The sequence below is a fragment of the Rattus rattus genome, chromosome 8 (genome assembly GCF_011064425.1).
Source record: "Rattus rattus isolate New Zealand chromosome 8, Rrattus_CSIRO_v1, whole genome shotgun sequence".
Lineage (NCBI taxonomy): Eukaryota > Metazoa > Chordata > Mammalia > Rodentia > Muridae > Rattus > Rattus rattus.
The window spans coordinates 67,110,834-67,137,807 of NC_046161.1; the positions used below are offsets into that span (position 1 = coordinate 67,110,834).

At 46.3% G+C, this 26,974-nt stretch overlaps 1 non-coding gene and 1 pseudogene across 1 annotated transcript; one reads left to right on the forward strand and one right to left on the reverse strand.

Annotated features, from left to right (window-relative positions):
* Positions 1-2,785: 2,785 nt before the first annotated feature.
* The window catches only part of LOC116908207, a 38,186-nt pseudogene continuing 13,997 nt past the window's right edge, over positions 2,786-26,974 (reverse strand).
* LOC116908324 lies at positions 4,511-4,615 on the forward strand. Its single transcript, XR_004388881.1, has one exon. It is a non-coding gene; the product is annotated as a U6 spliceosomal RNA (small nuclear RNA).

Genomic DNA, 26,974 nt, shown 5'->3' on the forward strand with positions numbered 1-26,974 from the left:
TCTGTGTGCAACATACAAAGAACAAACTCCTAGTAAAATAATATTCATTGAATAGCAGCTACGTATTGTAGCACAGGCCAAATCCTGAGGTCACAGTAATGAGAGATGGCATCAAGAAGCAGGTAGGGGGTTGGGGGTTTAGCTCAGTGGTAGAGCGCTTGCCTAGGAAGCGCAAGGCCCTGGGTTCGGTCCCCAGCTCGAAAAAAAAGAACCAAAAAAAAAAAAAAAAAAAAGAAGCAGGTAGGGAGGGCTGGAGAGATTGCTCAGCCGGTAAGCACTGGCTGCTCCTCCGTGGGACCTGAGCTTAAACCCCAGCGCCCACACGGCAGTTCATAGCCATTTGTAACTTCAATCCTAGGGGATGTGATGCCCTCTTCTGGCTCCTGTGGGCACTGCACACATGTGGTGCACAGACATATATGCTGGTAAAACAGCCATGTGCATAAATAATAAAGACTTTAAAAGAATCAGGTAGCCCAGCAGGGCATGGTTGTGTGTACCTGTAGTCTCAGCACTTTGGGAGCTGAGGCAGAATCATCTAAGGCCAGCCTAGGTTACAGGAGGGAGCAAAGGGGATGTAGAGAAGGGAAGGAAACTTCTGGATCGTTTTCATGTGTCTGCCTGGTTTGCAGCATGCCTGCAGACACACGCTAGCATCATTGGATCACACACAGGACACTGTGAATGCCGCCCTCTTAAAGCCCAGGTGGATCGAAGCAGGCCTGACCGAGGACGGAAGCTCACTACTTCATCAGACCTTCTCTTTCAGTCCTCATGGTCTCTGTGACAAGTCCCTCCAAATCTACATCTCGGCACTGGTCAAGCGGAGTCATGAATCGGTCATTACGCAGCTTCTGCGTGCAGGATGCTGTCTACGGAGGTTACACAGCTGAGAGATAAACAGAGGTGCTCATCGCTGCCCTGTCCCTGTGCAAAATGGGACATCCAGTGCTGGGGCCAGCGATGCTTCCTGGAACGACACTGAAGTGGCCTGAGCTTCTGATGCTTCTTTGGTCTCATTACTCAGGCCCAGTTTACTCTCTCTCTCTGCTTTGATATCATCTGTCACCTTCTCCACAGTGAGATATCCGCAGGGGATGCCTGATCACCATCCACCACATGGTTCTGGTATCTCCTAGCTTGACTGGGCTTGTAGATGGCCAGGGAGCAGGAGGCTTAGCAAGGGATCCCTGACTAAACCAGACATGGAGACCCATTTCTACAGAAGCCCAATACCAGGTCAAGCTTGGCCTCTGCTTGGGCTTGCATCCAGAAGGGACGGTGGCAGTCGGACCTCATCTTGGGCTTTGAGAGAACGAGGATCACACGGCAGCATCTGACGGCCAGCGGCCACATGGTCTCTTTAATCTGGCATCTGCTGTCCCAGAGTAAGAAGAACCAAGTGCACTTCCAAATATTTGCTTCTCATGTGCCTTGGTTAGTTTTTTTGTTAGCTTGACACATGCTAGGATCATCAAGGAAGAAGGACTCTTAACTGAGAAAGCCTCCACAAGATTGTCCCATAGGCGTGTGTGTGTGTGTATGGGGGGCGGGGTTTCTTAGTTAATGATTGACATTCAAGAGCCCAGCCTACTGTGAGAGGTACCATCCCTGGGTAGGGGTAGGTGGCTGTGGGTTGTATAAAAAGGCGAGCTGAGGCAGCCGTGAGGAACAAACCAGTGAGCAGTGTTTCTCCATGGTCTTCGCTTCAGCTCCTGCCCTGATTTCCCTCAGTCTCAGACGATGACCTGGAAGTTGTACGATGAAATCATTCCTTTCCTCCGTGAGTTGTTCTTAGTCAGTTTGTTATCACAGCAAATTAATTACCGAAAATAAATTAATACCGAGAGAGAGAGAGAGAGAGAGAGAGAGAGAGAGAGGAAGGAGAGAGAGAAGGTATGGAGGGCAGAGGTAATTGTTGGCTATCTCCCTCAATTTCCATTTTATTATTAATTATTATTGTGTCATTTTTGTGTGCATGAATGATTTTGCCTGCATTTGTCTAAATGTCCGTGTGCGACATGCTTTCAAAGTCAGAAGAGGACATCAGATCTCCTGGGACTGGAGTTAGTCTGCTTCGAGCTGCTAAGTAGGTTCTGGGGACCCAACCCAGGTCCTCTGCAAGGGCCACTGGTGCTCTTACCCGCTGGACTGTCTCTCTGACTCCCTCCCTTGCCTCTCGAGTCCATCGGTGAGCCTACAGCTCACTGATTGCCTAGGTTAGCTGGCCAGCACACCCTGAGGATCCTTTGCTTTCTCTTACCAGCACTGGGAGTACAAGTGTGCACCCTGTGTCTGCTTTGTATGAAGATGGGAATCTGAACTCCGGTCCTCACGTTTGTGCAGCAAGCACTTTATCCACTAAGCCAGCTCCCCAGGCTACTTTCTGATAGTCTTCTAAATGTCAAAATACCATGTTTCGCTTTGTCACAGAAAATACCACCAGAATGTTAGCGAACAGTTGTCAAATCTTAGGAAGGAGAAGCTCGTCCAAGCGGTGTGCCCACAGCTGGGCTCAGGATGAGACCAGAGCACCCTGCCACCTCCTGGTTCTTCGTGGCAGATCTGAAGCCCGACATGCTTGTCGAGGATAAGTCTGCTGCTGCTGGTCCCCTCTGCGCTCTGGTAGCCAGCAGACTCCACTCACACCGTTCCCCGAAGAAAAATAACCGAGATCGCTGTACACATTTCTAGTCCTGTGTGTCTAGGGTCTGTTCCAGGCTTGTCTGTGGCAGATTTCTCACTGGTTCCAGCAGCAACGTGCTGCGACCTTACTTATTTTTACTATGAATGACACTTTACTCAGTCATTTTCTTTACAACTGAAACTCTGGGAATTCAAAGTTGACATCCTTGCCTGTGAGCTTCCTGTACACACCAGAAAAAGTTTCGACCTTGTGCTCCACGTTGTTCTGCTGTGCTTTGTCCAAGTGAACTTTTATGAGCCGGCCGCCATCCAGTTTCACACGGATCCTCTGACCCACGATTTCACTTGGGAAGACCAAGTCCTCCAGGATGGCGTCGTGCACTGCGGTCAGGGTGCAGCTTCTGGGCCGTTTTGCTTATTGTTTGAATGGCTTTTCCGGGTTGGCTTGGGCAGAATCCTCCTCTGAGCAATAAAGACCACGTGCTTCCCACAGACTTTTTCTCCGATTCATGAACTAGCTGGACTTGGATTTTCTGGACAGATTTCAGCTGAGGAACTGGTACAAAAATTATGATGGCTTTCCGACCACCACTGACTTCGAGTTCCTTTGCCGCGGCGATGTTGAATTCCCGCATCTGCGCCTTGGGATCTGAGTTCATCTGCAGCTCGAGCAGCACCTGAGAGAAGTCAGACTCGAGATCGTCCCGCTTCTTGCCCTTGGGCTTCATAATCTTGGCGCTCGAGCTGAACTTGGTTTCGTATTTACGGCGGAGTGTGGGCTTAGAAAGGGTGTGGTGTGATCTTTCTCTGAGTCAAGTGCGCTCCAAGCGAGGCCCCCTCAAATCTTGGTCTGACCCTTTTATTTCATTTCGTGTTTGTTTGTTTGGTTTGGTTTTGGTTTTGGTTTTTGGTTTTTTGGAGACAGGGTCTTGATATGTAGTCCTGGAACTCACTAAATTAAGATGTCATTCTTGCAATTCCCAGACTACAGAGCCATGAGAAAATTAACTTCTGCTCACTACAAATCACTTGGTCTAAGTGCTTTGTTATAGTAAGACAAATGGACAAAGACACATGCCATCCTCGCTTACACTGATGCTCTGGACCTAGGCAACTCATCCTAAGCTGAACACATTACCCATAATTCAAGAGTGCACTGCAGACACCTACCAGCGTCATGGCTCAGGATGCTTCATGGCAGCCATTGCTTGATCCCTTCAGCAGGCCATGGCTCATAGAACTACAGCTCTCTGCCAGCTCTTAGCCACTCGGGAGTGTGTACAGTGTAGCCTGGGAAGGATCGAAAGTCACAGATCTGGAGTATGCTTTACACTGAATACATATCCTTTCGCATCATGAAGAAGTCAGAAAAAAAAAAATCCCTTGAGGTGGCTCAGTGGTAAAAGTACCTGTGGCTCAAGTGTGACAACCCCCAAGGTCAGTCCCCAGAACCTGCAGTGGAGGGAGGAAAGAACCAGCATCTGAAGGTTTACACGCATGTATACTCATCATATACACACACGCAAAAATTATTTTAAGTCAAATCATCATAACGTAAGTTAGTGTCAGAGTCGGGGTTTCTATTCCTGCACATACATCATGACCAAGAAGCAAGTTGGGGAGGAAAGGGTTTATTCAGTTCACACTTCCACGTTGCTGTTCATCACCGAAGGAAGTCAGGACAGGACTCAGGTCAGGAAGCAGGAGCTGATGCAGAGGCCGTGGAGGGATGTTACTGACTTACTTCCCCCGGCTTGCTCAGCTTGCTCTCTTATAGAACCCAAGGCCACCAGCCCAGGGACGGCACCACCCACAGAGGGCTGGGCCCTCGGAGCCTCCTTGATCACTAACTGAGAAAATGCCTGGGCTCGCTTCGGCAGCACATATACTAACATTGGAACGATACAGAGAAGATGCATGACTCCTGCGCAAGGACGACACGCAAATTCCTGAAGCTTCCATATTTAAAAAAAAAGAAAAGAAAATGCCTTACAGCTGGGTCTCGTGGAGGCATTTCCTCATCTGAGGCTCCTTTCTCTGTGACAGCTCAAGCTGACACACAGAACCAGCCGGTACAGTTAAAGACTGTCTGTATATGCATGCCTTTAAAAATTCACCTTGTTTACAGTGTAGCCCACACTTGTGATTCAGTGTATTAATGTAAACATGTTAAAAACACCCTATCGGGGGCTGGAGAGATGGCTCAGCAGTTAAGAGCACCGACTGCTCTTCCAGAGGTCCTGAGTTCAAACCCCAGCAACCACATGGTGGCTCGCAGCCATCTGTAATGGGATCTGATGCCCTCTTCTGGTGTGTCTGAAGGCAGCTACAGTGTACTCATATACATAAAATAAATACATTCTTTTTTAAAAACACCCCACATCAGCCAGGCTCTGGTGGCACAGATCTTTAATCCCAGCCCTTAGAAGACAGACAGGCATGATTCTGAGTCTGAGGCCCGCCTGTTCTGCAGAGTTCCTGAACAGCCAGGAATAAAAAATAAAAAAATAAAAGGAATTCTCCACATCAAGAATATCACTGAGAGGCTAGGAATATAACTCAGTCGGCAGAGCGCTTACCTTGTCCTCAATAAGCTGTGGGTTCAATTCTGCTAACCTTGCTTCACAAAACACTGGACATCATGAGGCTGGAGTGATGGCTCAAAGTCTGTTCTCCCGGAGGACCCGAGCTAAGTTCCCACAGTGACTCACACCACAACCACAAGTAACTCAGGCTTCAGAGGGATTGATGCCTTCTTCTGGGCCCCATGGGTACTCATGCACATGCATGCGTGCGTGTGCGTGCGTGAGTGCGTGCGTGAGTGCGTGCGTGCGTGAGTGCGTGCATAGACACATATAGAAAAATTTTAAATCTTAAAAACAAACAAATCCTGAGGATTCCTTTACATGGCTGTAATCCCAGCATTAGGGAAGCAGAATCAGGAGAATCGAGTGGTCAAGGCCATCCTCAGCTACATCGTGAGTTCGAGGCCGCCCGGGCTTACAGGAGACCCTGTTTCAAACACAAAGACCAAAACGAGGAGTACAAGGTATGTCCTGGTGGTATGCAGCAGATTCCAAATGCTGCTTTCATTCTCCTGTCCTCTACTAGATACCAGGTAACTTACGACCTCCCCATGTTGGGGGTAGGGGGATGGCTCAGTGGGTAAAGTGTTTGCCATGCAAGTGTGAGGTCCTAAGTTCAAATCCCCAGAAACTGAGTAAAGCCAAATCCAGCAGGACAAAACGTAAAGGCAGAGACAGGAGAATCCACAGATGCTCACGGGCCGACCAGCTAGCCTGAGGGATGCAGCAGCGAACAGGAGATCTTGTCAGAAAGGAGGTGGAAGGTGAGCACTGACACTTGAGGTTGACCTCTGACCTCCTCACGTGCACCACGGCACTTGTGCGCACGTACACATGCACACACACTGAAGAGCTGAGGGGTTTTCTGCAGACATGGTTGGCCTTTAACAAATAGAGACCCATCTCCTGTGCCCCCCACCCGCGGAGGTGGGATTAAAGGCGTGCATCACCACTGCCCAGCAAAGAGGTCTTTTTTTTTTTTTTTTTTAAAGACCTCTTAGTAGCTCTCATAATGTTAACGGAAGAGGCTGAAAGCATTCTAGAACACTGCAGAATGCTCTGGAGAGTGGTCCAGGGAGTGAGCCATTTATTCCTCATATTACTTACCATAATTGTTCATTCAGCATCCACAGCATCCCCGCTGTGTACCAAACAGTTCATCCTGTCACCTTCTCCTCAAGAACCCTGTGGACGCAGACACAGCGCTCTGGAAGAGCTTAGCTAGTCAGGAGTCAAAGAAGAAAACAGAGGGCAGGGAGGGACTCCATGTAATTGTCTGAGGAAACCCAGCTGAAGCCAGGGACACACACACACACACACGGACACACACACACACACACACACACGGACACACACACACACACACGGACACACACACACACACACACACACACACACACACACACACACACACACACACACACACACACACACACACACACACACACACACACACACACACACACACACACACACACACACACACCCCTGCAGCCCAAGAGCTGAAGGGAAGAGAAGGAATGCAGAAGTGGGTGTGGGTCGGCTTTCACTCCCTTCAGCATTTGCTTAGGGGTAAAGTCCACGTCTCTCCTCCCTTGATGGGCCTCACTTGGAAGTCAGTCCCTTTCTACAAGGCCCAATGAAGAGGATGCCGGGCCTCTAGAGTTCTTGTGAGCTGGGAGGACCAGCCTTTCTTTGCCTTCTTTAGGGTCACCCGTTGGCTCTGAAACCAAGGGTGGGGTCAGAAGCTGCCCTTCCCCGTGTCACCCTTCCTCCTCCCTACAGAGCACTTTCCTGCGCTAGAGGCGAAGTCGTTCCAGTCCTTCCTTAGCCCCACCCCCACCCCTTCACTGTCCCCAGGGTTGTTGACACCAGAAGAGAGCCTGAAGAGCCTAAGAGGTTTTCCCTAGAGCGGTGTTACGGTCACAGGGACACCAGGGAATGTACTGCTGACCATTAGGGGCCCTGCAGGGGAGCCCTGTCTGCAAGGCATCAAGAAGCCTTTGTCACCTGCCGCCAGGGGGGATTATCAACCCAATTGGCTATTCTGAGGTTATCAGTTTAAAATTCCTGCCTCTGCTTTGCTCTGCATTTGCTGCCCCTCCGGGGAGGTTTGCCTGTGTGGCTCCGGTCTTCTTCTTAGGTCTGTGCGAGGACCTTAATTGCAAAACCAAAGCCAGGCTTCGTGTCCCACTAATAGGAAACTGTCATTGCCCTCAGAAAACATCAACTCTGCGCTGGGAAAAAAAAAAAATAGAGCTTTTGAGATCAGGAGGCTGGCTCCTTCTCAGGTCAGTCCACGTTACCTCCCACTGTGTCTGCACTGAGCCTCTGTGACAGTGGTATAGTCGCCATCTTTTGAGCCTTTCCAGGTCATCACTATCTCCCCACACCCAAGTCCACCACTGAATCTCAGGAGCAAATAAATCCAGGAGGGGCTCCTCTGTGAGTGAGGAAGAGCATGGAGTGCCCGGTGCGCGAGGCTGGAAGTCAGATGTGGTGGGAGGCTTTGGCAAGATGAGTGTGCATGAGTGCATGCATGTGTGTCCGAGTGTGCGTGTGTCTGTCTCTGTGGGTGTGTCTATGTGTTCTGTGTGTATGCAGTCGTGGTGGCAGATCCTGACATCTGTGGCCATTGTAACCTCAGAGAATGACAGAGTGCTTCTCTCTGTTAGCGCAACCATTGTTGAACCAGCTTGTCGCTGCGCCCTTTTAAGAGCCTGTACTGCATTAACTGCCTCTGGGATGCTAGGACAATTACAAGAGAGCCCAGAAAGGGACCCTGGGCAGCAATATGGGGGAGAGGGGGTTTAATGCAGGGAGGGTCCTTCCAGAGCAGGAGTGGATGGGTGGCACTGGGAACAAGCTCTGTAGACAGGAGAAACCTGTTTATCTTCACACTCCAGGGAGGCCATCGGTCTTCCGTGACAGCCGTACTGTAGGGAGCACATTCCTAGAGGGAGATATGGGTTCCCCTGGCCAAGTGGCCTTCTCCCGAGGAGCAGAGGGTCTAATGAGATAAAATGGGCCAGAGCAGCAGGAAGCCAGTTGCGTCTTTCCCCCCAAGTCTTCAGAAGAAACTGATCAAAGGGGAGTGGGTATTTGTGAAGAGCTGAGAAAACTTGAAAGAACATCACAGTGGGTCTGGATATTTGTTTCTGTTTGTCAGGTTTCTGGGGCAGTCTGCCTTTTCTCCAGCCCTGCTTCTCCCCAAGAGGGTAGCTTTTCTAGAGGCTAAGGGATGTGTGCACAAAGAATATATGTGAAAGGGACCTATAATCTACCTAATTCCAGATAATAATTCAGGAGCTTATCCTGTGTACCTTTATGGGCTGAGAGAAGAGCTGGATAGTCCCCATCAGATTTCACCATTTTTAACATCTACAAAAGCAAACCTCTTCGACAATGTTCTTGTGTCTGTCTCTTTGGCCTCAAAAAGGAAGGCTCATGCTAGAGAGAAACCAAATTGTGTGTGTGTGTGTGTGTGTGTGTGTGTGTATGGGCACATTGAAGAACATTTTTTTTTAGATCAAAGAGTTTCATTTGGTGTCTGTCCTTCTCTCTTCTTCCTTCCCAACCCCCACCCCAGATCTGTTTGCAAAAAGCTCAGATCTTTTTTTCCCACACACAGACTGACCTGATAATGGAGGAATGAGTGGGGGAGGGGCCTGCTCTGGTATGGGGTGTAGCCCACTCTACACCAGTGCTCCCTGGCCTAAAGAAAGTTCTGGTAGGAAGAGACTGCACCCTCCCCATATGGAAAGGAAGCATGTGAAATAAGGCAAGCCTCAGTTTTCATACTTTAAGGGCAAAGAGTAGGAGCATCGTTCTCAGGGCTGCACCATGGCTACGGCAGTTTGTACAGCGGTGCAGTGAGCACTCCGTTGTTCGGGGCGTTGGGCTGAGTTCGTTTCCTTCCACTGACAACATGCTGCAGACAGCCTCACCCCTGGGCTCCTGATGAGCAAACTGGACTTGGGGCACGTTAACTGTCCACACGTTGTTTCCGCTCGGTCCTTATACCTTCAAATCCAAGCTCTCCATCCCTATGCACTCAACGTGGCCGTGTGCTAGGATGCATTTGAATCTAATTAGGGACTTCTCTGACAAGTGTTGGGCAATACACCATCCAAGACAATGCAAACAGAATTAGTACCATGTGCTGATAAACATGAAAATCTTTGTGACAGAGATTCTGGCTGCGCTGACAGATGGAGACGTTGAATTCATCACTGACTACTGCACATCTGGAAACGGAGGCTAGCCTTGAAATCCGATGTATTCCAGACACACATGGGCCCCCACCCCCACCTCCCCTCCTTGGAAAAACCTTTGCTGGGTCCTGCTGTGCCCTCCAGCTACCATTCTGTTCTCTCTTCCTTTTCCCTGCCAAGCTTTCTGAATGAAAAATGGAGCCACTCACTCTCCCACTTCCTCAGCCCCGCCCCCTGCACGCCTGTTTCCTCCCCTGCTCTCTTGAAACCTTCAAGAGGTCATAGGCTGACTAGACTGCTCATTTCCAAAGCGCTGGCGTTATTTCTTCATTTTCATCCTCCTTGACATTGCTTGAGCGTTTGATCTGCCTGTTACCAATCATTCCCTCTGATCCACAATCCTGTCCTGTCCTATGACTCTATCATAGTGACCCAGTGTGGCCTCTGCGGGACCTTCCCTCACTTCCTTCTCTCCTTGGCCTTCCTGGTGATATCATTGAGTCCTTGCTGTTCCAGTAGATCCTTGGTGAAGAAGATACTTATGGGTGGTGTTCCGAGGAGAAAGAATGGAACCAGAAGCCTAGCCATTGCTCCTAAGCCAGCTGGTAAGTTCTAGAGAATTCGCTGAGCTTTTTAGGCCTCACTTTCCTCGTCAGTAATCTTAGGATGGCAGTAGATACTAAACCTCAGGCCAGGCCTCAAGTACCTTGAGAGACTTAAGCGTCTTGCAGAAATGAAGTATAAGTACTATAAAAGCACGAGTATTGATGTCACCATTGTTTATCTTAAACAATCTTAAACATTGGTGTGTGGTATGTGTGTGTGTGTTCATGTATGAATGTGTGCACATGTGTCTGTGTGTGCACATTTGTATGTGGGGGACAGCTGTCGTCAGTGTCATATGTTCTTTTCATTACTCTCCAATCTCTCTCTCTCTCTCTCAGGAGTTCAGTATACGATCCTGGGTGGTCTCGAACCAGGGAAAGGAAGAGAGGGCAGGATGGTAGCTGGAGTGCACAGCAGGACCCAGGTCTAGATCTAGACTATTCTGACCTCAAACTCAGTCTCTGTCTCCCAAGTCCTGAGATTAAAAAAAGCATGAGTTGCAGCTGGAGAGATGGCTCAGTGGTTAAGAGCACTGACTGCTCTTCCAGAGGTCCTGAGTTCAATTCCCAGCAACCACATGGTGGCTCACAACCATCTATAATGGAATCTGATGCACCAGCCTTCAGATCACAGGGAAGAAGGCTCTGAGGCTTGGAATCAGACCCGAATTCAAACCCTGGTTGCACAGACTGGATGACATCCAGAAATTCATTTCATCTCTCTGAGTCTTAGTCTGCTCATGTATAAAGTGAGAACTACTACATGTTGACTTGTCTCCTCTCAAAAGAAAATGTTTTAGCTGAGAAGTGGTAGCACATGCCTTTAATTCCAGCACTAGGAGGCAGAGGCAGGTGGATCTCTGTGAATGTAAGGCCAGCCTGGTCCACAGAGTGAATTCCAGGACAGCCAAAGCTACACAAAGAAACCCTGTCTTGAAAAACAAAACAAAAACATACAAAGAAAGAAAAGAAAATGGATCGATCTTACGGAAGAGTCTCTAACCTGCACACCACACAGGTATCTTTAAGTCACCCATGCTCCTGTGAGTTATACCAATAAACTCATGGGTACGCTACTCTAATAGAAAATATAGTGAAACTGTAGCCCCTGAGAACTCAGGCGTGACCTTGATTGTCTAACAAGAAGGCCAAATGAAGACACAGGGAAACCATCCTGTACAGAGAAAGGCAAGGGCCTGAAATGACATCACCATACAGAAGTTCAGAGAGAGATAGGCACGGGCAGATCCTCTTCCGCAGCCTCAGATGGAACAGACCTGCTGTGCCCACTTGGGATGCCAGAGAATCTCTCTCTCTCTCTCTCTCTCTCTCTCTCTCTCTCTCTCTCTCTCTCTCTCTCTCTCTCTCTCATTGCTGTTTAAAGATTATTTATTTTTATTTATATGAGTACACTGCAGCTGTGTTCAGACACACCAGAAGAGGGCATGGGATCCCATTGCAGATGGTCGTGAGCCACCAGTGGTTGCTGGGATTTGAACTCAGGACCTCTAGGAGAGCAGTCAGTGTTTTTAACCCCTGAGTCATCTCTCTAGACCCTGTCCAGAGCAGTCTTATGCCAGAAAGAACTCTTGACCCCAGAGAAAGGAAGGCAGAGTTTATGAAGCCAAAACCCCACAATTATATCCTACCAGAGGCAGGCCAGCGGGCAGACGTTTCAAAAGTTTCAGTTCAGTTGATTAAAACAATTTGTTTTATGTTGTAAAACCACGGACCCCCCAAAGCACAGTGCATAGGAATCCTCTGTTCAGCAGGATGTGGGTAGCAGAGGCCAGGGAGTGGTTGGGTGAAGCACTAGTCAGTTAGCTAAAACTAGGACAAGATGGAGTCACTCAGGGTAGGTCACAACCCAGGTGTGCTGCCTAGTTGTATGTCAACTTGACACAAACTAGAGTCGTCTGGGAACAGGAACTTTAATTGAGAAAATGCCCCCACTACACCGGCCTGGGGACAAGCTTCTGAGCCATTTTCTTGATTAATGATTTCGATGAGATAGGCCCCCCAACCCACTGTGGAGGGTGCTCCCCCTGGGCTAGGGGTCCTGGGTGCTATAAGAAAGCAGTGTGGGGGCTGGAAGACGACTCAGCAGTTAAAAGCACTGGCTGCTCTTTCAGAGGTCCTGAGTTCAAATCACAGCACCCACATGGTGGCTCACAACCATTCGTATAGAATCTGACTTCCTTCTCTAGTGTGCATGAAAACGGAACACTTGTATGCATAAAATAAGATTTGAAATATTAGAAAGGAAGAGAAAGAAAGCACGAAAGCAAGATGAACAGTCCATGAGCAAGCTGGTAAGCAGCACTCCTTCACAGCCTCTGCATCAGCTCCTGCCTTGATTTCCCTCAGTGATGTAAAATGAAATAGCCCAGTTGATTTTGGAATGGTGTCTCAACAGAGCAAGGAAAGCACTGGATCGCCCAACTAGGACAGCAGGTGACTCTAACCTCCCTTTCTAGGGTGGAGACAGTAGATGCCTGTTTGTCCGAGCTGCTCAGTTTAAAACTCTTTGTAGCACTTGCTACAAAATGAATGCAGAAACAGTACTCCAAATTCTGCCTCTGGCCTCTGATTCCCTTCTTTACCCGTCCATAGCCTGTAAGCTGCCATCTCAGAGGCTCTGAGCAGAAAGTACCTCAGGTGCCAAAACAGAGCTCCCAACCCCGTGGTCTCTGCCTCTCTTCCCTTCTCTCTCCTTCCCGGCTACAGATCTAGCCTCAGGCACACCCTCTGGTTTCCATCCCTGCATTCAGAAAGCCATCTCTGAATTCCTTCCTTTGGTCACCCAATTTTCTCTCTCCACCAACATCTTCAACAAATAAGCCAAATTAGCAGAGGATATAAGACTAATTTTTTTGTTCCATATACTTTTTTTAAAGTTTATTTATTTTTATTTAGGGGTATGAATAGTTTATTTGCATGTATGTATGTGTGCCACATACATGTGTGGCATCTGCGAAATTCAAAAGAGGGCATCAGATTCCCCAAAACTGGAATTAAGGATAGTTGTAGGCCACCATACAGGTCCCAGGAGAGCCTAGATCTTCTGCAAGAGCAACAAGTGTTCCTAACCACTGAGCCTTCTCTCTACCCAGCTACCCCATATTGTACACTTTTATAAAATTGAAAATAGATTCTCTTCCCATACAATACATCCTGACCACTATTTCCCCGTCCACTCTTCCGAGCTCCCCACAACTGTTCTTCTCCCCCAGATTCATTCCCGCTCTGTTTCCCTTCAGAAAAGAACAGGCCTCTCAGAGACAACAACCAAACAGGACAAAACAAGATACATGAAGACAAGGCAAAAGCCCCCATATCAAGGCCGGACAAGACAACTCAGCAGGAAGAAAAGAGTCCCAAGAGCAGACAGAAGAGTCAGAGACAGCTGTTCCCACTATCAGGGGACCCACAAAAACACTAAGCTAAAATGCTCAGAGGCCTTGCAGGCCCTTGTAGGCCATGTGCTTGCTGATTCAACCTCTGAGAGCCCATATGAGCCCTGCTTAGTTGATTTGGTTGGCCACGTTCTCCTGGTATCCTCCACCCCCTCTGACTCCTACGGTCTTTCCTTCCCCTCTTCCTCAGGAGTGGAGTGGAGAAATATTTTATTTGTAATTGTGTGTCTGTGTAGATGTTAGTGTGCTGTCCACGGAAGCCAGAAAAGGGCATCAGATTCCCTGAAGCTGAGGCTATGTGACGTGGGTGCCGTCTCTCTAGCAGCCTTTTCTTCAGTCGTTAGTAACCGAACACATTTGAGGCCTCAGGCATTGCTCAGTGGTGGAGCCCTTACCTAGCGTATTTAAGGTGTTGAGTTTGGCCTTCAGTTCACAAAAGTAAATGAAAACACTTGGTAGTATTCCTGAAGTCTTAGGTTCAATCCCCTAGCATCACATGAACCATGTCTGGTGAGACAGAGCTCTAACTGTAACACTGGGCAGGAGTTCAATGCCTTCCCCTGCTACATAGCAAGTGGGAGGCCCCCCAGGGACATGGTACACCTTGTCTCAAAAAGCTAATTAATTAATTAAAGCCAGTTCTTTCTCAGTCTCCATCTTCTTGACAGTTATGGCACTTTTTATCCATCAACTGTCTTTTCCCTCCCTTCTCCTCACAAGTGCCTTCAAACGAGGACATCTAGCAGTGAGGTGGATATCTCCTGTGGTCCTACTCACCTTACAAAGACCCCTTCCCAGCTCACAGGGGCAGGCTTGATAGTTCGCACCCTTACTATGTGACCTTAGGACCTTGGCCATAGCTAATGGATACAGGGGTGAGGAATCCCTCTTCAGGCCCCTCCCTAGAAGGTAAGATACGGAGGGCGCAGATAGGGGGCTTGGGGCTTGTTTCTAAATCATGTCAGGGGCAAACCCTCACAGACAAGAGAAGCCCTTACTGTCCCAGACCTACAACTGCCTGCTTCTTCACTTCCTCTCTGTCTGGTTCATCTGCTTCTTCCTTATTCCAAAATAGGCCGTCTCCAGGCTTCTGCTTTTTGCTTTGGAGGCCTTTACATCCATCCTCATAAGAAAAAAAATGTAATACAAACTAAAAGTCAGCAACTCCACTTACAGCCATCAGAGGACCAACCTACAAGGCAAACTGCTCACGTGTGACTTTCCTGGGAGAGTCATTTCCTATCCACACCAGCTAGAGGGGACAATGGCAGACTGAACAAAGGTTTCTACTCAAGCCTTGCTTGGTGAGCCAATTAGTTTATTTGGCTCTGTACATGAGTATAGAATGGCATTAGATAATCTGTGAGCAACCAATACACCTAATCCTCATCCCACCTCACATGACCTCGGGGAAAGAGGGGGCTCATGCGTTTCCTACCACCTCAAGAGGGAACGTTGTCACTAAGCTCTGTTTCATGACAGCCCTCATGTTAATGATCACAGGTACTCAAATTATTTTTAGACTTATTTATTTTTATGTATATGAGCACATCAGAAGTGGGCATCAGATCTCAATGCAGATGGCTGTGAGCTACCATGTGGTTGTGGGATTTGAACTCAAGACCTCTGCAAGAGCAGCCAGGGCTCTTAACCACTGAGCCATCTCTCCAGCCCCCACAGGTAGTCGATTTAAGAGCCATTATCAGGACTAGAGAGAGTTCAGCAGTTTGGAGAGCTTGCTGCTGTTTCAGAAGCTCTGGGTTCAGTTCCCAGTACCCACATAAGGGTGGCCCTCAGTCACCTCTTCCAGCATCTAAGAGTGCCTGAAACAGGTGCCCCGCCCCCAACTCCGACACATATTCAGAAAGAAATCTTTTAAAAATTGTAATATGACCACATCACAAGAAGTTAAACCACTTTAAAAAAAACACACAAACAAGCAACGATAACAAGAAGGGATAAAATCCTGTCCTATGCAGAGGAAATGCCGTACAACGTGCTATTTTTTTCTTTTGGCCTTTCCATTCTTCCTGCCCTTGTATTCTCTAGGCTTAGAGAAGGTGACATAAGTGTATGGTATTTTTTCTTTTCAATTAAGGGTTGAGTGTTGTGTCATTGTGCCACAGCAACAAGCGTTTATTCCCAGAAGATTGACTGGTTACGAGTCTCCATAGCAACCACCATCCTCACTGCAAAAAGAAGCCTCACCGACCAAGGCTGACAGCAGCGGTAATATATTGTGTCTCTTTACAAGCACATAGAATCCATTCAACAAAACAACACTAGCGTTCCCCACCAGGACCCATGGCCCCGGGTTTTTTTACATACCAAGCGCAGGTTCTCTCCAGTGGAGCAAGCTTTTTTTGTTTTTGTTTTTGTTTTTTTGGTTTGTTTTTTTTGGAGCTGGGGACCGAACCCAGGGCCTTGCGCTTGCTAGGCAAGCGCTCTATCACTGAGCTAAATCCCCAACCCCAGTGGAGCAAGCTTTAAGTGCAAGTGGAACCCAGTTCGCTGTACCCATAATAGCTGTGCCACTGTTACCTCAGTGTGCATAGCCTGCCCGGCATGCTGCCAGTGTTAGAGCGTGGGCTCATAGCTTGGTAGGACCAGCACTAACAAGTCTCCAGCACTAGGAATGGCAGCCAGTGGGCAGGGGGCTTCTAACTCAGTTCCCGCCCAATTCTCCCTCCCTGGCCTACAGCCAAAGTATACAGTGCCCTCAGCAACAGGGCTTTAACACCCAGCTGTAGCCTGCAATCAACAGCCTGTATTGGAGAGGGGGAGCGGACTTCCTGACCAACACCGCCGAACACTGGGGGGGGGGAGAGGGAGAGGGGGGGAGAGGGAGGGAGAGAGGGAGGGGGAGGGGGAAGGAGGGGGGGGGGGGGGGGGGGAGGGGGGAGAGAGAGAGAGAGAGAGAGAGAGAGAGAGAGAGAGAGAGAGAGAGAGAGAGAGAACAACCTTGGGTGTTCTATGTTCTTTAAATGTGGTCTTTCTTTTCGTCTTTTTTTTTTTTTTTTTTTTTTTTTTTTTTTTGAGGCAAAGTATCTCACTGGCCTGCATCTCACTATCTATGCTAAACTGGGCGGGTCCATTTGTTCCTGGCAGCCCGAGCTGGGATATAAGCAGGTAACATTTGGCTCTTCTGTAGATGAGTGTGAGGATGGAGCTCAAGTCCGTGTGTTTGCAAGGAAAGAACTTTACCAACTGAGCCAGGTACCTAGCCCAGGTTTGAACTTCAGCGACGTCTCTTACTTCAGCCTACTAGACTGTGTCCCTTCTGCCCCAAGCCCTCTGCCTCCCCTATTTTAGCCACATCCCTGTTTAGGCAGAAGCTTTCCAAAGGGAAACTTCGGAAGATTCTAGGAATCACATTTAACAACTAAATAACAGTTGTAAGATAGTAAGGTGAGCAAGTAATTCTATACAGGTAGCAACCTTTCTAGTTCTCAATACTACTCCTTCTAAATGGGAATTAAAAGCTAGGTTTTGTCTGTGGGTAAGAATACATGAGAAAATGGAGGCAAAGTTCTTAGACAGCAGCATTCAACATATGTTACTATAGCTGACAGCCCAGACGTCATGCAGATGTTTGTCATATCCATATATATAAATATGTGCACTTATGTATGTACACACGCACACACGCGCACACACACACACACCCTTCATTCAGTCATAGGACTGTGCCAGGTGTATTGTGGGATGGGTTCAGTCCCTGGCCTTGGTGATTCACAGGTCCGAGGTAGCTACTGTAAGGACAGGCTGGGCAAAAGAGCTACCACAATGCTGCATGCAATAGGCCACTGCTGCAGAAATTTGATCTTTTTTAAGGAAGACTTTGTCAGTTGATGTAAAGAGGTCCAGGGAGCCTTGCAGGCATTTCATCTAAAAGATGAAGGCAGAAAAGGCTTAGGTTTGAGTAGTCTAGGAAGGCTGTGGAGGGGGAAAGGCTACAGACGAAGCCTGGGCCCATACTCCCAAAGGATCTTATACCTAATTGCAAACTTCCTCTCTATTCCCTGGGGGTAATTAGCATAGTGCTTAATTAAAAAATTTACTGAATTGATTTTCTCCTCCCCTTTGACATGAATGGAGACAAAGAATATTCTCTTGGATCAAAACCCTCATATTTTTTAAAGATTTATTATTTTTATTTATATGAGTACACTGCAGCTGTCTTCAGACACACCAGAAGAGGGCATGGGATCCCATTACAGATGGTTGTGAGCCACCATGTGGGTGCTGGGAATTGAACTCAGGACCTCTGGAAGAGCAACCAGTGCTCCTAACCACTGAGCCATCTCTCTAGTCCAACCCTCATGTTTTTTTTTAAAAGATTTATTTATTTATTATATATAAGTACACTGTAGCTGTCTTCAGATACACCAGAAGAAGGCATCGGATCTTTTTACAGATGGTTGTGAGCCACCATGTGGTTGCTGGGAATTGAACTCAGGACCTCTGGAAGAGTAGTCGGGTGCTCTTAACCGCTGAGCCATCTCTCCAGCCCAACCCTCATGTTTTTGATGCCTAAGTTTATATGTTTAGTTCTCTTCTCTATGCCACGAGGTCCACTTAACCAACCGCCTATTGCAACTGAAATAATAAAGACTCCACTCACTCCAGGGTTCCCTCTTCCCTGTCCATTTTTCCCTTGAGGGACAAAGGACATTCCATGTTTTCAAAGTACAGTGTCAAATACCCTGACAAAAAGAAACCTAAGGGAGGCAGAGTCTTTTTGTCTCTCAAGTACAGTCCATCATTTCAAGAAACATGGCAGGAGCTCGAAGTAGCAAGTCACTTCACAATCACAGTCAAGAACAGAGAGCCATGAATTAATGTACTTGAGAGACAATTAGACTCTATCTCCCTTAAGCTGCCTTCGCCAGGGTACTTTGACACTGTACTTTGAAGGGTTAGAAACCTTCCCCCATATCTGAAGACATGGAGTGTGAGTCCTCAGCTGTTTTTCTCTACTCTTACGTAATCCAGAATCCTCTGCACAGGGAATGGTGCCACCCACAATGGGCAGGTCCTCCCACTTCAGGACCTGGTCAGAAGCCTGCCTCCCAGGTGATCAAGCTGACAATTAAAAGCTGATCCCACTCAGGTTTTGATGGGACCCTTGGGACATCAAAAAAGACTTGATGCATGTCTCAGAGCAAATGTCAACTCCTGGGCTAAGATGAAGGTTTTCTGCTGTGGAAAGAGGAAGAAATCCCATGCTAGAAAGGAGGCAGAAACCATTAGCATGCGGGTTGCTGACAAAGGTTTGTACTCTGTCTTAGCCTAGGGTTGGGGGTGGGAAATGATAACAGAAATCAGGGATGGCTTTGTGTAAGGTCCCCTGCAGAACCAAAGACAGCAGAGTAAAGAGCAGGGACAACTCTATGAACATTTGAGCAGCAGGGCACACATGCCACCAGGGTATTGGAATTAGTTTCTCAAATTGAGAAACCCAGAGACAACATAAGGAACAAGAAACAGCTTAGCCTCGAGCTGGGTAGACTACAGCTTGAGTACCAAACAGTATCAAAAGAGCCCTCTAGAACTTCATGCCACAGGAAAGAAAAACAATAAGATAAAAAAAATAAAATAAACAAACAAAACAAATAAGTACAGTTTTCTCTCACCTTCAGATAAAAGAATAGAGTTTACAAAAAAAACCTCTATAGGTTAGAGGGGAGTCACGTGCCTGTAATATCAGTGGTTAGGATGCTGAGATCGAAGCCACCCTGGGCTACAAGACCCTCTCCGTAAAGAAGGAAGAGAGGAAGGAAGGAAGGGAGAGGGAGAGGAAGAAAGATTACTTTTTTAAATATCTAGGTCTTGGAGCTACTCTTTCAACAGCTACATTTAAAATGTAAGTATAGCTGGATGTGATAGTACACCTTTAATCACAGCACTCCAGAGGGCAACCAGACAGATCTCTACAAGTTCAAGGCCAACTCAGTCTGTATATGACAAGTTCCAGGCCAGCCAGAGCTATATAGTGAGACCCTGTCTCAATAAACAAACAGATCTGTACATGGGCTAGAGAGATGACTCACCAATCAAGAGCACTGGCTGTTCTTACAGAGGACCTGGGTTCAATTCTGAGCACCCCACATGATGGCTGACAATGATTTCTTCTGGGTTCCTTATATATTTATACAAATAGTATGCGTACATACATGCAGATAAAACATCCAAAACCATCAAAAGTAATATTGCCATATAACATTAATATTTCTTGGGTGCCTATAAGTGCAAGACAGCCAGAAGAGCCCAGCGGGAGAGAGAGGCGTACAACTCTGTGCATGGTCAGAATTCTGAACACACAGAAAACACTCGTGTGTTTCAACCAATGGGAGGAAAGAATGGGAAGAAAATATCGTAGGAAGGTGGTACCTGGCCTAGGCTTGGGGAGATGTGTGGAAGGTTGCTAGGAAACAGAAGTGGTTTGTAGCTACTGAGGACACTGGCTGAGCTTAAAATTCAAGGCTGGAGGGAACGGTCTGATGGGGCTCAATGTGCCCCTCATCATCGCAGATTTTATATGCCGCTGCCTCCAGTCTCCACTCCATAGGGTCAAATTTTTATGGATCCCTCCCACCTCATTTCATAGCCAAGCACTTCTCAACTCTTGCTTTTTGGACTTTGGTTTCATAAAACTAGAAAAATTGCGATAAATATTATTAAAGGTTTAAAAATAATACCAGTAGCAACCAGCATAGAGAGCAGGCAGAGTGTTAAGGCTTTCGCCTAAATAGCCTTAGTGATTACGCACATGAGAACCATGGTGTGCAGGGCTGGAGGGTAGCTCAGCAGTCTGCTTTACCTCAGAAGCATGAGGACCCGAGTTCGATGAACCAACATGACAGGCATAGTCCCAGTTGAGAAGGCAGAACAGGAAAATCCCTGGGGCTCGCTGGCCCGTATGTATGTCTGGCCTAACTGGAACTTGGCTTGACTGAAGTGGATGAGTTCCCCTGAGAATGCCCTGGTGACAACTGAGATAGTCCTCTGGTTTCTCTCTGGTATACACCTAGAGTCTTGCACATACAAAAGTTTTATTTCCAACACTTATCCTAGTCGGAGCAATGTCTAAGTAATATTAAAGTTTTTCTAAGATATTCTGTGCTGTATATGACAGGTTTTCTTTTTCTAACAATATCTCCCTTCTACCCTCTCCTTTCCCCCTCTTTTCCTATCTATTATCTATCTATCTATCTATCTATCTATCTATCTATCACCTATCTATCTATCATCTGTCTATCTATCTCTATCATCTATCTATCTATCTATCTATCTATCTATCATCTGCCTGTTCATCTATCTATCTATCTATCTATCTATCTATCTATCTATCATCTGTCTGTTCATCTATCTATCATCTATCTGTCTGTCTATCTATCTATCTATCATCTGTCTGTTCATCTATCTATCATCTATCTATCTGTCTGTCTATCTATCTATCTATCATCTGTCTATCTATCTATCTATCTATCATCTATCTGTCTATCTATCATCTATCTGTCTATCTATCTATCATCTGTCTGTCTATCTATCTATCTATCTATCTATCTATCTATCTATCTATCTTCCTAAACTAAGTGCTCAGTCTGCCTTTAATCATCTTCTTCTCAATGATTTTTAAAGCACTATTAATCGGGACCTTTACTGAATCCTAACTCCTCCCATCCCTTCAGTCATTTGCTGCCTCCTCTAGGATTTTTTTTTTTTCAGATTACTGGACACTTTACTGAGAAGTCATTGCTATGTAGTATCTTGCTTTGTTTTGGTTTTCTCCTCTAGGATTTTTCAAACTGCTTTCTCCTCGCTTTTCTGGATCACCCTCCATGACCTCTGCCCCCTAGTCAGATCTGTTTACTAAATCACACCCGTTCTTCATGACTGAGTTAAAATGCTACCTTCTGCCAGAAGCCTCCTCCCGGGAGCTCTCCCTTCCGGAAGACCATCTCCCGGGTCCCCACCCACCGTTCATTTTGTATCTTGTGTAAGATCTGGATGTGTTTTTCTTTCTCTCCCATTAGAAGATGAACCTGTTGCTTATGCCTTTTAAATGTTTTTTGCATCTCCCTTGCTCACAGAACCAAATTTTAGTATACAAGCCTGAGTGTGGTGGCACACACCTTCAATCCCAGCACTGGATAGGCAGAGGCCGGCAGATGAGAGACCAGCCTGATGTACATATTGAGTTTCAGACCTGCAAGGGCTAAAAAAAAACAAACAGACAAAAAGAAAAAGTGGTTTATTCCTTGAAATATTCGTTTAATTGAATCAGATTTAAACAATTCTAAAATCCCTACTCTGGGTCTTTGGTTCTTGTGGGTTCAGCATATCTACCAGAAGTCTGTGGTGCCAGCTTCATCAACACAGTCATGTTCTCTTCTCCCCTTGGCATTTTCTCCTAAAATGGAGGTGGAGGGAAGAGCTAGATGAGCCCCTGGCAGGGAGAACTGTCCTCCTGCCAGTCTCTGGAATCCTGAGGAGAAGGGATGGGGACACTCCACACTGGGCTTCCACCATTGTAGCCTCCTGTGGGGCTGCAGACACACAAACAACTGTGGTTTTAGGGAGCTGAGGTCTCTACAGCCAGGAGCCTGGGAAACATTCCAGTCAAAATTCCAGCAGGCTTTCCAAAGTGGGGGGGGGAGAGAGAGAGAGAGAGAGAGAGAGAGAGAGAGAGAGAGAGAGAGAGAGAGAGAGAGAGAGAGGACTCATCCTGCTGACTTATTTTCCCAATTGATGGACAGAAATTAATGAAGAAGGAATGTCACCCAGTCAGTTCAGGTATCAGTGGGCAGGGAGCTGGATCTCTCTGCTCAAAGGCTGTCAGAATGTGTCTTCAATGCTCAGAAGAGAATATATAGCATAGTTTGTCTATGCTAAAAAAAAAAAAAAAAAAAACAAGCAAGCAAACAAACAAACCCATAGTGTAGTAGTAAGGTATCAGGTTCATCCTGGTGCCACGTCCGTCACACATGCCAGAGAGAACAGATAGGACCACGCAGTAAGCGCACATCATGTAGCAAAGCTTAGTCGCTTGTACTAAACGCTTAAAAAAAAAAAAAACTTTTAAAAATTGCATTTTATTTTAACGTTTTGCGCATGCGTGTATAGGTGTGTGTTCACACACACAGCCATGGTGCACATGTGGGAAGTCAAAGGGCTGCTTGTGGGAGTTAGTCCTTTCCTCCCACCATGTAGGTCCCAGCGATCAAACTCAAGCCATCCGGTTTGGCAGCAACTGCCTTATTCACTAAGCCATCTCTCTGGCCCCACTCACGCTGAATTCCGAGTCCTCCGGGACTTGCCCTTTAAGTAGGAGCTCCCAGAATCTACTGCCCCGTGTACAGTGCTGTTTGTCACACACAGGGCAAAGCTAACGCAGAAGCTTTCTCCCTAAAGAGACGCATAGAACATGGAAAATAAAACGTGATCTGTTTTTAATTTTTACTAATTAGGAACAACAAAAACAAAAGGGTTCAGTCATTTTATCAACCCAAACGAATGAGATAAAAATCAATAACACACCATGCAGTCCAAATTTCTTATTTTGTCAATGACGGGGGGGGGGGAAAGAGTCCCCAGGAAGTGTGAATGACTTATCCGAGGTCACCAGAGCCATAGAAAAGCGGAAGCAGAAGCGGAAGGGGAGACCTGAAAACAGTGTCTGCATTAGACAGATTTGGGGGATGGGGCGCGTAAGGGATGCCTTCTCATCAGGCTTCCGGCTCCTTCCATCCTGCCAAATGGGAAGGGGCTCCGACCACAGCATCTGGCTGTCCATGTGCCCTTCCACTGGGGAGGTCAGCCCATGAGTCAGATTTCAAATCACGGTGGTTTTCTAAAAAACAGCCAGGCAGGATGAGACATCAAGAAGAGAGGGAGGGACAGAAAGCTAAAACCTTTTAAAAAGCTCTCCACAAAAGGCAGAGGGCTCTCCAGCACAATCCTGACCCCCACCGACCTCGCGACCTCGTTACCTAAGGTCAGCTTAACACTTTAGAAATGGTCCCGGCTGGCTCCGTAACCTCTGTCACTCATAACTAACAAATACGTCTTTAAAGGGGTCACCTTTGGGACGGAAACTGGCAGTTTCTTTCCTTTCAATTCACGAGTTACCCAAAAGTCTCTTCAGTCTCAATTAAGAAATTCGAACTATCTAATTTGAAACCATCTTTACAAGCACAAGGTGCTTCAATATTTTCATTCACGCAAAATTTATAAAGTTTAAGTGAATCCTAGAGGACTGGGAGTGTGGCACAGTGGTGGAGTGTTTGCCTAGCGTGAATGAGGCCCCTGGTTCAATCCCTATTACCACCACCAGAAAAAAAGAAAAGGAAAGAAAAACTAAGCTCGGGAAACAGGCTATTTTGTATGGTTATCTGGACGGCAAACACATTTTCCCTTGGAGTCTTCTCTGCGATTATATAAAAAGGACACAGAAGAGATGGAAAGTCAAACACCAGGGATCCAAACAGACACTCTCTGTGTATCTTCCCATACTCCATATTCCAGAGGAACTGTGGCTATCCAGAGAGAACAGAAGAGCTAATAAGAGAAACGGTCACTCACATTTCTTATTGGTCTTTTCACAGCCAAGTGTCGCTGGGTCAAAGGAGGACTTCCCTAGTACTGCACACAATCTGGCATGAGGTCACACACCTCTATTCCCAGCACTTAGGAGATAGAGGCCGGAGGGTCTGTGGTTCAAGGTCTGAGGGAAAACAAAAGTATTGCAGATGTTCCGCACGATTAGCAAACTTCCGACTTCATCCAAAGCAAGAAAGCAATCAAGAGTAGTATGGGTCAGGGAGATGGCTCAGGTGGTAAAGTGCTTGCCAGGCAGGCACTAAGACTGGGTTCAGATCCCTAGCATCCACATAAAATAGTCCAGGTGTAGACATATTGGTCATCCCAGAGATAGAGTCAGGAGGATCCCTGGAGCTTGCTGCCCAGCCACTTAGGATTAATGAGCCCTAGGCTCAGTGAGAAACCTTGCTTCAAAAAATAAAGTGGGGAGTGACTGAAGAACACCCTCAGTCTCTATCCCTGGTCTTAAAACACATGTGCACGGGCTGGAGAGATGGCTCAGCGGTTAAGAGCACTGACTGCTCTTCCAGAGGTCCTGAGTTCAATTCCCAGCAACCACATGGTGGCTCACAACCATCTGTAATGGGATCCGATGCCCTCTTCTGGTGTGTCTGAAGACAGCTACAGTGTACTCACATACATGAAATAAATAAATCTTAAAAAAAAAAAAAACAACACATGTGCACACAGATGAATGCATACCCTGACACATGCACATACACATGCAGTTCCCCACCCCCCACAAAAGTATTACACACAGTCCCAGCCTTCAGCTTCTTTGTGCTACTGAGAAAACATCTTATTTAAGAGATTTACCAGATCAACACTCTCTCTGCCTCATATTCAAATTCAAATGGAGACTCATCTACTTAAGGGTAGAGCTTACCTCCCAGTTCTGGTCCTCAGATGTCTTTTCTTAATTAAATTCAGTGTATCCACTATGGGTTGCATGTTAGCAAATCAGAACTAAATAAAGCATAACTCTGAACCTCAATGAGCTCACAGTGAGGGAAAGGGAAGCCTCCCTATAAACAGACAGATGAAGTGGAGGGTTGTATGAGTCAGAGGAGAGCAGAGACAAAGTCTAGAGGAACGTGGAAAGATCTACTCCAAGTCCTGAAGAACCACAACTGTCAACCCAGATATTATACCTAGCAAAACTATCTATTAAGCTTGAAGGAGAGATAAAAAGTTTCCATAGTAAAAACAGATTTAAAAAGTATTTATGGCCACTAAGCCAGCCCTACAGAGGATTCTAGGAGAAATATTTAATCTAAAGGATAAACACAACCAAGAGGTCACAGAAGAAAAGCAAATACCAAAAGAGAGCTGACAAAAATGCCATAAAAATCACCAAATGACAGGAATTGATTCACATATTTTAATAACAACTCATAATATTAATGGTCTCCACTCATAATAAAAAGGTGTAGCAGCACATACCTTTAATCCCAGCAGCCTGGTCCACAGAGCGAGTTCAGGACAGCCAAGGCTACACAGAGAAACCCTGTCTCAGCTAAAAACAAACAAAAACCAAAACCAACAGCAAAACAAACAAAAGCAAAACTAAAAAATTGAAAAACAGACTAACAGATTAAATTAGAAAATAGTATCCGTCTTTTTTCTGCTTCTGCAAAACATGCTCCACCATCAGCAATAGACCACCTGAGGTAAAATGATGGAGAAAAATATTCCAGCAAATGGAAGTAAGAAGCAAGGAGGCATAGCTATGTTAATATCGGACAAAAGAAACTTCAAACCAGAACTAGTCAGGAGAGATAAGAAGGGGTACTTCAGGGGTTGGGGATTTCGCTCAGTGGTAGAGCGCTTGCCTAGGAAGCGCAAGGCCCTGGGTTCGGTCCCCAGCTCCGGAAAAAAAAAAAAAAAAAAAGGGGTACTTCATATTCATTAAAGAAAATACCCACCACAGCATATTATAATTCTAAACATATGCAGTATACAGGGGCCCTCTACTACATGAAAGTTTTCTATATAGGTCTTAGGTTGACTGTAGCATAGGGTTAATAGATGATTTTCCCTATCCCACTCTCACCAGTAGAGAGATAGTCTAGAAAAAAAATAAGCGAAGAAACAGACATCATAAATAAAATGGACTTAACAGAACATTCCACACAAATGCCAAAGAAAATACACTCCATCAGCAGCCCATGGAACTTTATCCCCAAACAAACTATGCATTAGGATACAAATGGAATCTCAATAAATATATGGAAATTGAAATAACGTCTTACATTCCATCTGATCATAAGAGAATAAAGCTGGACATCCACAGCAAGAGAAAGTGCACAAACCTATTAACACTACACAATGAGCTATTAATGATAATTGGGTCAAAGAGGAAGAAATTTAAAATGCTTACAACAATATGAAAACGAAAACAGAGCACATTGAACTGGATGGGACACAACGAATGCAGTCCTGAGAGGAAAATTACAGCAGTGTCGGCTTACATCAAAAACATCAAGAGATCTCAAACCAATACCTTAATGATGGGCTGCAAAGCCTTGGAAAAACAAGAACAAACAACACCCAGAGAAAGTGGGTGGGAAAAGACAGCAAAAATGGACGAAATAGAAAGAGAAAAAAAGTACAGTCAATGAAATGGAGGTTAGTTCTTAAAAAGATTGGCAATCATGATATAATTTTAGCCAAATTCACCAAAAGAAAAAATTATCTAAATTAATAAAATTAGATATGAAAAGAGAGGTGTTTTCAATTTCTGTGAAGAGACACCATGACCACAGCAACTCTCATAAAAGAAAGCACTTAACTGGGGCTGGCTCACAGGTTCAGAGGTTTAGTCCACTGTCATCATGGAGGGAAGCGTGGCAGCATGCGGGCAGACCTGGTGCTGGAGAAGAAACTGAGAGTCCTACATCCTG